This window comes from Canis lupus, chromosome 21 (assembly GCF_048164855.1).
Source record: "Canis lupus baileyi chromosome 21, mCanLup2.hap1, whole genome shotgun sequence".
NCBI lineage: Eukaryota > Metazoa > Chordata > Mammalia > Carnivora > Canidae > Canis > Canis lupus.
Window position 1 is genome coordinate 42,926,989 of NC_132858.1, and position 12,289 is coordinate 42,939,277.

The window sequence follows — 12,289 nt, forward strand, 5'->3', positions numbered from 1 at the left end:
AGCTCTGGGATGTGTCTAAGGGAATCATTCCTCCTCCTGCTGCCTGCACGGTGAATGTCATGTGACGGTGTGCCGTATTCACCATGTGGACAAGGGCAGTGTCCTAAGTATCATGGATCAATTAAGATGGAGGAACTTGGATCTCTGAATGACTTCATGGAGCAAAACCTCCATGTCATCCCTGAGACCCTCTACTTTTTTTGTTTTTTTAAAGACTTTATTTATTTATTTATTTATTTATTTATTTATTTATTTAGAGAGAGACAGCATGTGCAAGAGGGGCAGAGGGAGAGAGAGAGAATCTCAAGTAGACTCCACCCTGAGCATGGAGCCCAACGTGAGGCTTCATCCCAGGACCCTGAGATCATTACCTGAGCCAAGACCAGGAGCCAGAGGCATAACTGACGGAGCCACCAGGTGTCCCAGGACCATCTATTGTTAGTTTGGGTCTCTGATTAATGCAGCAGAATCTATATAATAGTAAATACACTTGTTCTCTGTCCCTGAATTTTTTCTTTTTTTAAAAAAAAAAAAAAAACTTATTTATTTATTTATGAGAGACATAGAGAGAGAGAGTCAGAGACACAGGAGGAGGGAGAAGCAGGCTCCATGCCGGGAGCCTGACGTGGGACTTGATCCCGGGTCTCCAGGATCACACCCTGGGCTAAAGGCAGGCGCTAAACCGCTGAGCCACCCAGGGATCCCCCCTGAATCTTTTCTTAAAGCCAAATCACACTCATTCTTTTGACTCTTTTGAAATAATAATAAAAAATAATAAAATAAAATAAATAAAATAAAATAAAATAAAATAAAATAAAATAAAATAAAATAAAATAAAAATAATCTCTATTTTCCATGTCCTTGTGACCTTCCTATAAACTTTCTCCAGGCACCCTCTGTTCTTCATTTTGGATGACCCCCTTGGACCTCTGATTTACCCTAAGACCCTTTCAACAAATTGCTTTTTTGCTTAAATCAGTCAGAATTTCTCTTGCTTGCAACTAAAAGTGCTAACCCACACACCTATTACATTTTTTAAAAATATTTATTTACTTGAGAGGGAGAGAGCTTGAGCAGGAGGAGGGGCAGGGGGACAAGCAGACTCTCCAATGAGCATGGAGCCTGAAGTAGGGCTCGATCCCAGACCCCGAGATCAGACCTGAGCTGAAGTCTGATGCTCAACCAACTAAGCTACTCAGGCACCCCTACATTTTTATTAGTGCATTTTTTTATTCACAACTGCTTCACTTTAATACCATATTCACATATAAACCACTGAAAATTATTAGATATTTTTCAGCCTTGACTACCATTTTCATAAAGCTTTTCTTCATCTTCCTACTATCCGAAGACTTAGAAGGAAGCCTGAGGACTGTCTAGCTGACCTCCTTCCCTAAGGGAAACTGAGACTCCAAGATGTTCTTTCTCGTTTTTGGGTGAGTCTCATTTCTACGGATGGTCTCTGGTAACTTCTACAGCTAAGTCCAAACTGTTCCTAATTAAAGTCCTATCTCTTCTCATGCTGAAAATGTATTTTAGCAATATAATGAGCTACTTCTCTATTACCCAAACCACCAAGGGAAATAAGAGTTCTGGGCTCAGAACCAATCCTAAGGAAACATCACACAGGTTTGGCACCTGTTTATCAATTTACTTGGTCAAAAGCACATTTTTCTGAATTTGTTAATGAGCATATTGATGGGAAGGATGGAATCAAAAGACTTAAGAAGGCAGCTGGTAGGGGAGCAGGAGGTAGCTCACACTTCCTTAACAAGCTGGTGCTAAAAATGTAAAAAAGGATCTTATGAACCAACTTTCAGAATCCCTGTTGGGGAATGGCAACGCCACCAGATCAAAGGAACCTGGGTTCCTGAATTACTGCAAGAAGCAGAGCCCCCCTTCCTCCCCACCCCCACAGACAGCATGGGCCGTGATAGGGGCCGAAAATGAACTTTGATTGTGTTAAGTCGCTGAGATTTTAGAGATACATTATCTAGACTGCTCTGCTTAGTACAGGGCCTAAATATAGAAAAATACAGTTATGCCCATCAAAGAAAGCCTAACAAAAGGAGGGACTTTGACAAGGATGGAAAAGTTTAGCCAGGCTAATAGGAAAAGATAAGTATGCCTTAGAAGAGTGTAACCGGGGACACCTGGGTGGTTCAGTGGTTGAGCATCTGCCTTCGGCTCAGGTCATGATCCCAAGGTCCTGGGATTGAGTCCCACATCGGGCTCCCTAAAGAGCCTGCTCCTCCCTCTGCTTCTCTCTGAGGGAATAAATAAATAAAATATTAAAAGAAGAAAAAGATTGTAACTTATTTCTGGGGTGACCCCAGCCTGAGGCCTTGTGGCTCTGCAATCCCACCTTACCCAGGCTCCACCAACTGTTCTGCGGACTCTTGGGTTCTAATTTCTTCCTTGAGGCTTCTTCCAGGTTCTCTGAGGGCCAACTATTGCTCAGCATTGACTCCCTGCCTCCTTCGAGTACTAGCCTTTGCCTCTCATTGGCTCAGGTTCATCTCCTTGGCTTCACCCTGTGCCTCATTGTTGGCCGTGGCCTTGGGGCTCCTGGCCTGGCTCCCACCCAGCACCCAGAGTGCTCCCTGCTCACCCTCACCTGATGCTAGAGTTCACCCAGTCCCTCTTGGTTGAGTGACCTTCTGAGGGTTAGTTAGTCCAACATATTTTAATTATTTTTCCTTTCCCTTAATTTCTCTGAGTGGATTAAGTTAGAAAAATATCTATATTTATGCCCTTAGCTGTTTATGTTTTATCTAATTACATGAAAGAAAAAAAAAAACAACACCTTTCTCTCCAGCACCTATGTGTCAACCAATGTGTTAAATGTTTGTACGTTTAGTTTAATCATTTCCAAAATACCCCTTTGAGGGAAGTATTTGTAGCATCATTTTTCCAGGATGAAAAAAAAGAGGCTCTATAAAATTAGGTATTGCTGAAGATCACACAGCTAATAAGAATCAGGGCTAGGAGTCTGAACTAGATTTCATCCCAAAGATTCTCTTGCCACTCCACAATGTTGACTGTGAGCACCCCATTCTAGGCTACAATGATTCAAACAGGTGTAGAGAGTTCAAGGCGAGCCTGGGGAAACAGGACGTACAAAAGTACAGGACATCTCCTGGCCATCAGAAGAATTTACATTTCTCCCAGCAACATGAGTAATAGAACAGACAAGTGCCCATCACCATTAAGGTGCTTAGTGAGCAGCAGTCAAAAATAATCATGGTGGATACCTGGGTGGCTCAGTCGGTTAAGCATCTGACTCTTTTTTTAAAATTCTATATTCTATTTATTTATTCATGAGAGAGAGGGGGGGGGGGCAGAGACACAGGCAGAGGGAGAAGCAGGCTCCATGCAGGGAGCCCGATGTGGGACTTGATCCTGGGACTCCAGGATCATGCCCTGGGCTGAAGGCAGATGCTCAACCGCTGAGCCATCCAGGCGTCCAAAGCATCTGACTCTTGATTTCAGCTCAGGTCATGATCTCAGGGTTGTGAGATTGAGCCCTGCATCCGGTTCTTCCCACTTCAGGGAGTCTGCTGGAGTTTCTCTCTCTCCCTCTCCCTCTGCCCCTCCCCACTGAGCACTGTGCACATGCATTCTCTCTCTCTCTCTCTCTCTCTAAAAAAATAAAAAGGAAAAAAAATCATGGTAAAATTTAATAAGGACAAAACTTCAAAAGGTAAAATACAAATGCACCCTTCAGAGAGCTAATTTTTGCATACGCTTACATAAAAAGTATTCTCAGGTTCATACTGACCTCACAGAACAGCCCTACTGTTGCATTTTGATGTTGATGATCATGTTCAATATTGTATTGTTACTTTTTAAAGCAAGTGTCCAGGAGTTATTACCAAAATACAGCATGGAGAAACCATGATGTCATCTTTCCACTCGGGTCAACCTTGGTCGGGGCTTCGTTGGATTATGTGGCCATTTCTGGAGCCACTCATTGGGAGTAATATGTGAAGATCTTGGACATGTTTCAGGGCAAAACAAAAAAAAATTACTAGCTTGGGGTAAAGAGCCTTATTAACAAAGCCCAGGGGACCAGATTTATCCAGCAGCAGAAGAGATCCATGATTAGGATGAAAAGATCAGGAATTTCAGTCACCGTAGTAGTATTTGTCTGTGTGCACCCGAGCCACAGGCATTAGCATCATCAACTGAAATGCACATAAGAAATACAGATCTTGGGAAAATCCCAAGCCTGCTAAGGCAAATTTCTGTTGGGGGAGAAAGAAGTCCTCCCTCCCACCCGCCCCCAAGCCTTACAGACACTGACAATCTTTATGCCAGTGATTCTCAGCTGTACCTGCAGGTCGAAATCACCTGGAACCCACCCCAGAGAATCTGATTAGCTGGTCTGGGATGACCCCAGGGCATCAGACTGTTACCAGCTCCCGCAGGTGATTTTAAGGTGCTGCCAACATCGAGAACCTCCGCTCTGTGCTGTGATAGAAGGTAGGAATGCCAGCAGGCGACTGTTCAACTGCCATTGAGTAGTTGAGAAACAGTCTTATTAAGTGCGTGGAACATTCTCGTTAGATAATCCCCTAACATGCATCGTGAGTCACCTCTCCAAGATCAATACGTTTTATTTTTCTAACCGTGATTTGTCCACTCTGGTCATCAGGACCTGGGACTCAAAGTCGTTGTGAACAGAAGTCATGATTTTCTCTGGCTTTTGGTTCTTCCCTCTCCCTTTGATTCCAGTTTCTCTCACCAGGTGTCTGTGAGCGAGGACAAATAAAAATATTACAGGGTGCTTTGAAACATCGGTGTATGACCGAGAACGACCCGAGGCACCGGTGCTCACGGCGGCCTTCCTCTTCTCGGTGGCCGTGCATCATCTGTGACTCCAGGTAGTAAATATGATCTTTATTTTTTATTTTTTTATTATTATTTTTTTAAATCTGATCTTTAGAATCGCAGACAACGAACACAGGTTCACTTGCAGATACATTTGATTAGGCCCCAGAGAACAGGTGCTCTTCCCGTTGGGGAAATGTCCTGGAAGTCGTCAGGTACAGCAGGCAGCTATTGCAGAGCCGAATAGGGGTGATTGTGCTCCTGGTATCAGTAATCTGTGCCTTAGATTCCCTCTGCGTCTCTACCAGGGATCTTTGCCTTCAGGACCTTATCTGAGTGTGTAATGACATTCATTGGCTCCCGAAGGGATTTGACTATATTTCTGGTACTGGCTCTTCTCTCACACTCTTGAAATTACAGATAGGTAATTGGCCTCTTTCTTTTTTTTTTTTTTTAAGATTTTACTTATTTATTCATGAGAGACAGAGAGAGAGAGAGAGAGGCAGAGACACAAGCAGAGGGAGAAGCAGGCTCCACGCAGGGAGCCCGACATGAGACTCGATCCCAGGACTCCAGGATCAGGCCCTGGGCCGAAGGCAGGCGCTAAACCACTGAGCCACCCAGGGATCCTCCAGCCTCTTTCTCTATAGAGCATAATTCAGCTCGTTATCTTTCATTTTAATTGTGGTAAAATACACATAACGTAAGAGGTACTATTGCAACCACCTTGAAATGTAGCATTCAATGGTGGTAAGTGCATTCACATTGTACAACTAATTTCCTGAATTCTTTTCACCCTGCAAGACTGAAACCCCCAAGCTTGGGCAAGTTTCATAATAGTACCTCTTATGAAACTTGCCAATCTCCCATCTCCCATCTCTCCGGCTACATACCATCTTTTGAACATGGGAATTATCAATTTAATTTACTCTAAAAATTTCCTAAAATTCACTGACCTATGAAGCATTTTTTTTTTAATTTTAATTTTATTTTGATTTTATTTAATTTCAGTTAATCAACATACAATGTCTTATTGGTTTCAGAGGTAGAGTACAGGGATTCATCAGTTGCACATAACACCCAGTGCTCATCACAACAAATTACCTCCTTAATGCCCATCACCCACCCTCCTCCCCTCCAGTGACTCTCAGTTTGTTTCCTATGATTAAGAGTCTCTTATGGTTTGTCTCCCTCTCTGATTTTGTCTTGTTTTATTTTTTCCTCTCTTCCCCGGTGATCCTTTGTTTTGCTTCTTAAATTCTGCATATGCATGACAATATGATAATTGTCTCTCTCTGATTAACTTATTTCAGTTAGCATATCTTCTAGTTCTATACATGTCATTGCAAATGACAAGATTTCATTTTTTTTGATGGCTGAGTAGTAGTCCATTGTGTATATATATACCACATCTTCTTTATCCTTTCATCTGTCGATGAAAGTTCTTTATAGATTTTGGATATTAGCCCTTTATCTAAGTTATTTGCAAATATCTCTCCCATTCTATTGGTCACCTTTTGGGCTTGTTGTTTTCTTTGCTGTGCAAAAGCTTTTTATCTTGATGAAATCCCAATAGTTCATTTTTCCCTTTGTTTTCTTTGCCTTTGGAGACATGTCTGGGAAAAAGTTGCTGTGGCTGAGGTCAAAGAGGTTGCTGCCTGTGTTCCCCTCTAGGATTCTGATGGATTCCTGTCTCATATTTAGGTCTTTCCACCATTTTTAGTCTATTTTTGTGTATGGTGTGAGGAAATGGTCCAGTTTCATTCTTTTCCATGTGGCTGCCCAATGTTTCCAACACCATTTGTTGAATAGACTGTCTTTTTTCCATTGGATAGTCTTTCCTGCATTGTTGAAGATGAGTTGACCTTAGAGTTGAGGGTCCTTTTCTGAGTTCTCTATTCTGTTCCACTGATCTGTCTTGATGATTACAGGTCTGTAGCAGAGTTTGAAGTCCAGAATTGTGATGCCACCAGTTTTTGTTTTCTTTTTCAACAATCTTTTGGCTATTTTGGGCCTTTCTGTTTCCATACACGTTAGGATGATTTGCTTCAATGGCTTATGAAGGTTGACTTGGTGTTAGCCACATTTGCCAACCCAGTTTTATTAAATTAAAATATTTCCTTTCTCCTTTGTAAGTCCACATATCACTGGGCTAAGATACCATATACTCCAAAAGCAAGTATATTCTGATTTTTCTTTAGATAAAATGTTCATTTAACAAATAAAAGTAGAATACTATAAACTAAATTTCAATGGGTGAAAATTTAAAATTCTCCTAATACCAGCACTAGAGAAATAGTTAAATCTCGAATGTTGGGGGAAGAGAAAACTGATTCCACAAATTAAACAGTATGTATCAAAATAAAAAAATGTAGATAGTTCTTCATCAGCTATTCAACTGTCAAGACTTTACATAAATATTCACAAAAATAAAATATAACTTAAATCTGAATCAATAGGGGACTGGTTAAATACTTATAGTACAATATAAAAAGACCTATTATACAACTGTTAAAAATAATGTGATAGTTCTATGTGTGCTGAAACAAGATCTAAAATATATTATTAAATGAAAAAAATCAAGGTATATAGAATGATATAAACTTTTTGTGAAAAAAAAAAACTTTTTGTGGAAAAAATCTTAATTTAATTTTTTTATTTTTTTTAAAAAAGAGAGAGAGACAAGGGAGGGGAAGGGGCAGAGGGAGAGAGAGAATCCCAAGCAGACTCTGCACTGAGCACAGAGCCCTATGTGGGGCTTAATATCACCACCCTAATATCATGACCTGACCTGAAACAAGAGTCAGACATTTAACTGACTGAGGCACCCAGGTGCCCCCCAAATCATAATTATATATATATATACACACACATATCTCTTGGTGTCTAGATATATATTTCCTCTTTTAGAAAGATTCACAAGCAATTGTTAATAACTATACCTTGGTGGAAATAAGCAGGTGGTTGGGGGTGGGGAAGGGGAGGAACACATCTGTGTCTCATTTACACCTCTCAGTAATACCGGAATTTTTAAACACATGTGCTTGTATTACTTTAAAATTGTTTTTTAAATGTCAACCATGTTATCTAGTCAAGGAAATTACAGGTCATTTACATTTTACTATTATCATTTTCTAGAGATACAGAAGTACATTTTAAAGATCTCTCCAGGGATCCCTGGGTGGCGCAGCGGTTTAGCGCCTGCCTTTGGCCCAGGCGCGATCCTGGAGACCCGGGATCGAATCCCACATCGGGCTTCCGGTGCATGGAGCCTGCTTCTCCCTCTGCCTGTGTCTCTGCCTCTCTCTCTCTCTCTCTCTCTGTGTGACTATCATAAAAATAAAATAATAAAAAAAAAAAAAGATCTCTCCAAAAAAAAAAAAAAAAAGATCTCTCCATTTGAAAGGCAAAACAAAACAAAGTTTTATTTCATGCCTTAGATATTTGGACAAATAATTACTTTTATTACTTTTATGACTAGTTTAAGTCATATAGTCTTCCATGGTTCATGTTGTCTACAAAAAAAAAAAAAAAAAAACAAGCCAAACCAAATCAACCAAACAGATGAATTTACTTTATTTTCTTTTTTGACAAGAGAATAAATGACACTTATTAAAAATCCCCAGTTTTCTCCTTGGTGTTCTGAAAGCAGTTTTTGTAGAAGCTTTATTGTTTTATTATTTCTTTAAGCCTTAGTGCAAGATTCATCATTTCCTATAGATTTTGCTTAGACAGTTTTGCTCAAAGATTGCATTATTGCATTGAATAGAATATAACATTTCAGATCCCTCAGAGTCTAAGGCACTTGAAGGTCCCATGTTGTAATAAGATTGCCTCTTTTGCTTCTTGTAGTCCTGGGAGTTAAGCTTTATTACAAGTGAAAATACTCTGCTTTTCTCAGGTCGAAGAGAGTCTTAATACCCATACTCTGAAACTTAGTGCAGTAGAGCAAAACTGTCTTCCCACTCCTGAAAACAAGCTCAAGAGTTCCATAGATATCATGCACCAAAAATTAGGTAAGAAAATTGTTTCCTTTTCTCTGTTGTGAACTGACATGTGACATTGAGTTTCTGTTTATTAGAATTAATATAATGTTTATCTCAGTGTGTGAATAAACACATTGAGCACTTACACAAATCAATGCTATGAGTCAACAAATAAGCCACACTGTTGTAGAACCAATTCTTAATGACTTTTTTTTTTTAAGAAGATGTTTTCATTTAAAATGGATCACTTTGAAAGGCAATAAACAGGACCCAAACTCACTTGTAGTTACTAGAATTGGAAAGTCACATACACACAAAAAAAGGAAAGTCCAGGCTGCATTATACAATTTTAAATGGTATTCCTGATTGAACTCGCCCATACTATGTCCCAGCATAAGAATGCAGAATGTACTTATTTAGAATTGAGTAGTACTCATTGGAAAATAAATTTCTGGCAAAAACCACAAACTATGTGTGGTTCCCATAGAATTAAACAAAAATAGATCTTGTTCAAAATAACAATAAAAATCCCATGGGACTGACTAATAAAAGATGACTGGCACAATTTGAATTCCATTGCAAGGGCTACAGAGAACTTTAAAAATTAGTAACGCAGTGGAATCATTTATCATTCTTTATAACTAGAGCAGCCGTCTTGGAGCTATCCTGGTGACCATGTCTTCAGTAAGAGCTCAGGCTACTGACAGTGGGAAAAACAGAGGTTGCTTCCTCTATATTGGGGGTTTCAACAGCCCAACAGTGGGTCATCCAGACACCACAGGAGGTAGGCATAGCGCTGATCCCAGTAGGATCATACCTTAGGTACAGCATCTTGCTTAATTTGTGCTAAAGTTTCTAAAATGTCCTCCCACGGATCAGTGGCTTTTCTTGCTATCAGATTCTAAAATAATATAATCAGAATATACAGTTCTTTAAGTGTTTTCACATAAGGATGAAAATTACCATGTCCAATACCATGATTTCATGTATATGTGGAATTTAAGAAACAAAACAAAGGAGCAAAAATAAATTAAAAAAAAAAAAGGAACAAGAAAAAGAGACAAACCAACAGACTTTTAAATTAGAGAATAGGGACATCTGAGTGGCTCAGTGGTTTAGCGCCGCCTTCAGCCCAGGGCCTGATCCTGGAGACCGGGGTTGGAGTCCTGTGTCGGACTCCCTGCATGGAGCCTGCTTCTTCCTCTGCCTGTGTCTCTGCCTCTCTCTCTCTCTCTATGTCTATCATGAATGAATAAATAAAATCTTAAAAAAATACAGTTAAATAAATAAATTAGAGAATAAACTGGTGGTTACCAGAGAGGGGGTGGGGAGGCATTTGTGGAATAGGTGAGGAGATTAAGAGTCCATTTAACATGATGATGAGCGCTGAGTAATGTATAGAATTGAGTCACTATATTGTACACCTGAAACTAACATAATACTGTGCATTCATAATAGTGGAGTTTAAAAAGTAAAATAAAATAACTAAAAAACAAAGAAATTATCATATCAGATTTTCTGTTCACTTTGCATACTAGAAATACAGCATGGTCCCAAGCCCCTTCCAGTGTCATATAATTTTTACTATATTCAATAAAAGCAATTTATTTATAAAAAGAAACATAGCTAAATGGTTATGTATTTTTTTTTCAAATGTACATCCAACAAGGGGCTTGAACTCATGATCCAGAGATCAAGAGTTACATGCTCTACCAACTGAGCCAGACAGATGCCCCTGCAATTTTTATATCTTTGTAAGAATTTTTATATAATAAACTCAGTGATGAGGAAAGATCCTTTATTTGGAATATGTGTCTTAGAAAATATAGTCATTTAAAATATAGTAAAGATTCCTGTGCCTATTAATTTTCTGAGAAGGGTTTTCTAGGAGACGTTAGAAGGTTCCACATAGAAAGGACTTAAAACAAGCAGCTAGAAGAAGGGAATGGTAGGAAACTGCTCCAGGGCTCTTAGGAATCGAGGGCAGTACTGAGGGCTGGGTGGACAGATGCACAAGAAACAGCACCAAAGAGGTTTCCTGTTCAGCAGTCAGTGAAGGGGAAGAGGGTCCAGGAGGCAGTTGAAGAGAGCAGAGGTGGGGGCCTGGAGGCAAGTCTCTGGAGCCTGGAACAGAAGAAAGCCCACCAGTGATGAAACACAATTCTGGACCCCAAATGGGGGGGTGGCAGATGGGGGTGGGTGTCACTGACTGAGGGTGGTGGGTGGAACAGCCTCATAGTAGCCATCGCAGGGCCACAGGGAAATACATGGCCACTAGATCAGAGGGCCCCTTCCGGCCTGGATGAGAAGGCGCAGTCTCACAGAGGAGGTCCATTGACGCCTGGGTGGTAGGAGGCACAGAGGTCCTCATGTCGACAGTGGCCCTTTGTGGCAAAGTGTCGCCAGACAGGGAGGTTGATTTGTCTTCTGTAACTTGGGGGCCATCCTTGGGCGGGCGGGTATTTTTGATAGGAGACCAACTTTTGAGCCTTCAGGAATTTCTCTGCTCTTTGTGAAAGCCTCCTCTGGGAGGACCACCATGGTGGAAGGAGTCCTTTTTATATGACAAACCCTACCCCCAAAGTTGCCAGCTGCTCTGTGAAACTCACCAGGTTGACCTGGGGTCAAGTACAGATGACTGGTGCAGAGTTACTCCCTGAAAGGCCACTCTCCCTGCTTTTGGATTTTGTAGATCCTGTGTCAGTAGCATGATCCCCCCCCGCTCTGGTCTGTGATCACTGTGCTTTGTGAAACTGTGCATCCCCCTTGTACGTAGCCTTTCACAGTGTCCATGGCATCATTGTGACTTCCCAACACTAGAGTAAGGTTTTCTACCAAAATGAGTGAGGCTCTTGATGCCCTCTAGACTATCCACACCTCCCAACATGGGAGAATTGTGAAACTTTCCGCAAGACTGCCTCCCTGGTCTCCCCATTCTCTTGGTGTCGGTTTCTCGGGGTTTGACACAAGCCCATGAGATGTCCTCTAAAGCCTCTTATGGGCTATCCTATCTCCTCTCCAGCCCACTTTAGTTAGAGCACGTCATTGTGAGGCCACCAGTCCTTTCATCTGAATTCTATGAATCTCCACCTGGCCTACCCTTGGGTAGAACCTGGACGGTACTGTTGCCCTCATTTAACCTTCTTCCCTACATCCCTGGCACTGGTTGTTTTCTGTGAAAACGCAGTGAACAGGTTCGGTTTTGCACTGGCCCTGAGGAAATGGGTCAGGAGTTGTGTGGGCAAGAGGGAAGGATGAGAGCTGTTGGAGAACTGAGAATGAATTTTTTTCTTTTAAACATTTTTTATATCAGTAATAAATGCAGTGGGAAGAAAGAGAAAAGAAGAAGAAGAAGAAGAAGAAGAAGAAGAAGAAGAAGAAGAAGAAGAAGAAAAGAAGAAGAAGAAGAAGAAGAAGAAGAAGAAGAAAAGAAGAAGAAAAGAAGAAGAAGAAGAAGAAGAAGAAGAAGA

At 40.8% G+C, this 12,289-nt stretch overlaps 3 long non-coding RNA genes across 20 annotated transcripts in view; 1 reads left to right on the top strand and 2 right to left on the bottom strand.

Moving 5' to 3' along the window:
* Positions 1-12,289, bottom strand: part of LOC140613094 (uncharacterized) — a 66,576-nt gene that overhangs the window by 22,571 nt on the left and 31,716 nt on the right. For 2 of the 16 annotated variants that reach the window (XR_012014218.1, XR_012014217.1), the window contains exon 1: positions 4,337-4,507. The exons of 3 other annotated variants lie outside the window; for them this stretch is intronic. This is a non-coding gene — a long non-coding RNA (uncharacterized lncRNA). Of the gene's footprint in view, positions 1-2,153; positions 2,268-3,781; positions 3,995-4,336; positions 4,510-12,289 lie in introns of those variants that run through there. 11 more of the 16 variants (XR_012014219.1, XR_012014211.1, XR_012014225.1 and 8 more) reach the window with 9 other exon arrangements.
* Positions 4,298-12,289, top strand: part of LOC140613097 (uncharacterized) — a 49,252-nt gene continuing 41,260 nt past the window's right edge. Inside the window, exons 1-3 of one of the 3 annotated variants that reach the window (XR_012014231.1) lie at positions 4,304-4,886; positions 8,735-8,849; positions 12,133-12,176. This is a non-coding gene — a long non-coding RNA (uncharacterized lncRNA). Of the gene's footprint in view, positions 4,887-8,734; positions 8,850-12,132; positions 12,177-12,289 lie in introns of those variants that run through there. The other 2 variants (XR_012014230.1, XR_012014232.1) reach the window with 2 other exon arrangements.
* The window catches only part of LOC140613098 (uncharacterized), a 6,808-nt gene continuing 5,119 nt past the window's right edge, over positions 10,601-12,289 (bottom strand). Inside the window, exon 2 of the long non-coding RNA XR_012014233.1 lies at positions 10,601-10,943. This is a non-coding gene — a long non-coding RNA (uncharacterized lncRNA). The remainder of the gene's footprint in view (positions 10,944-12,289) is intronic.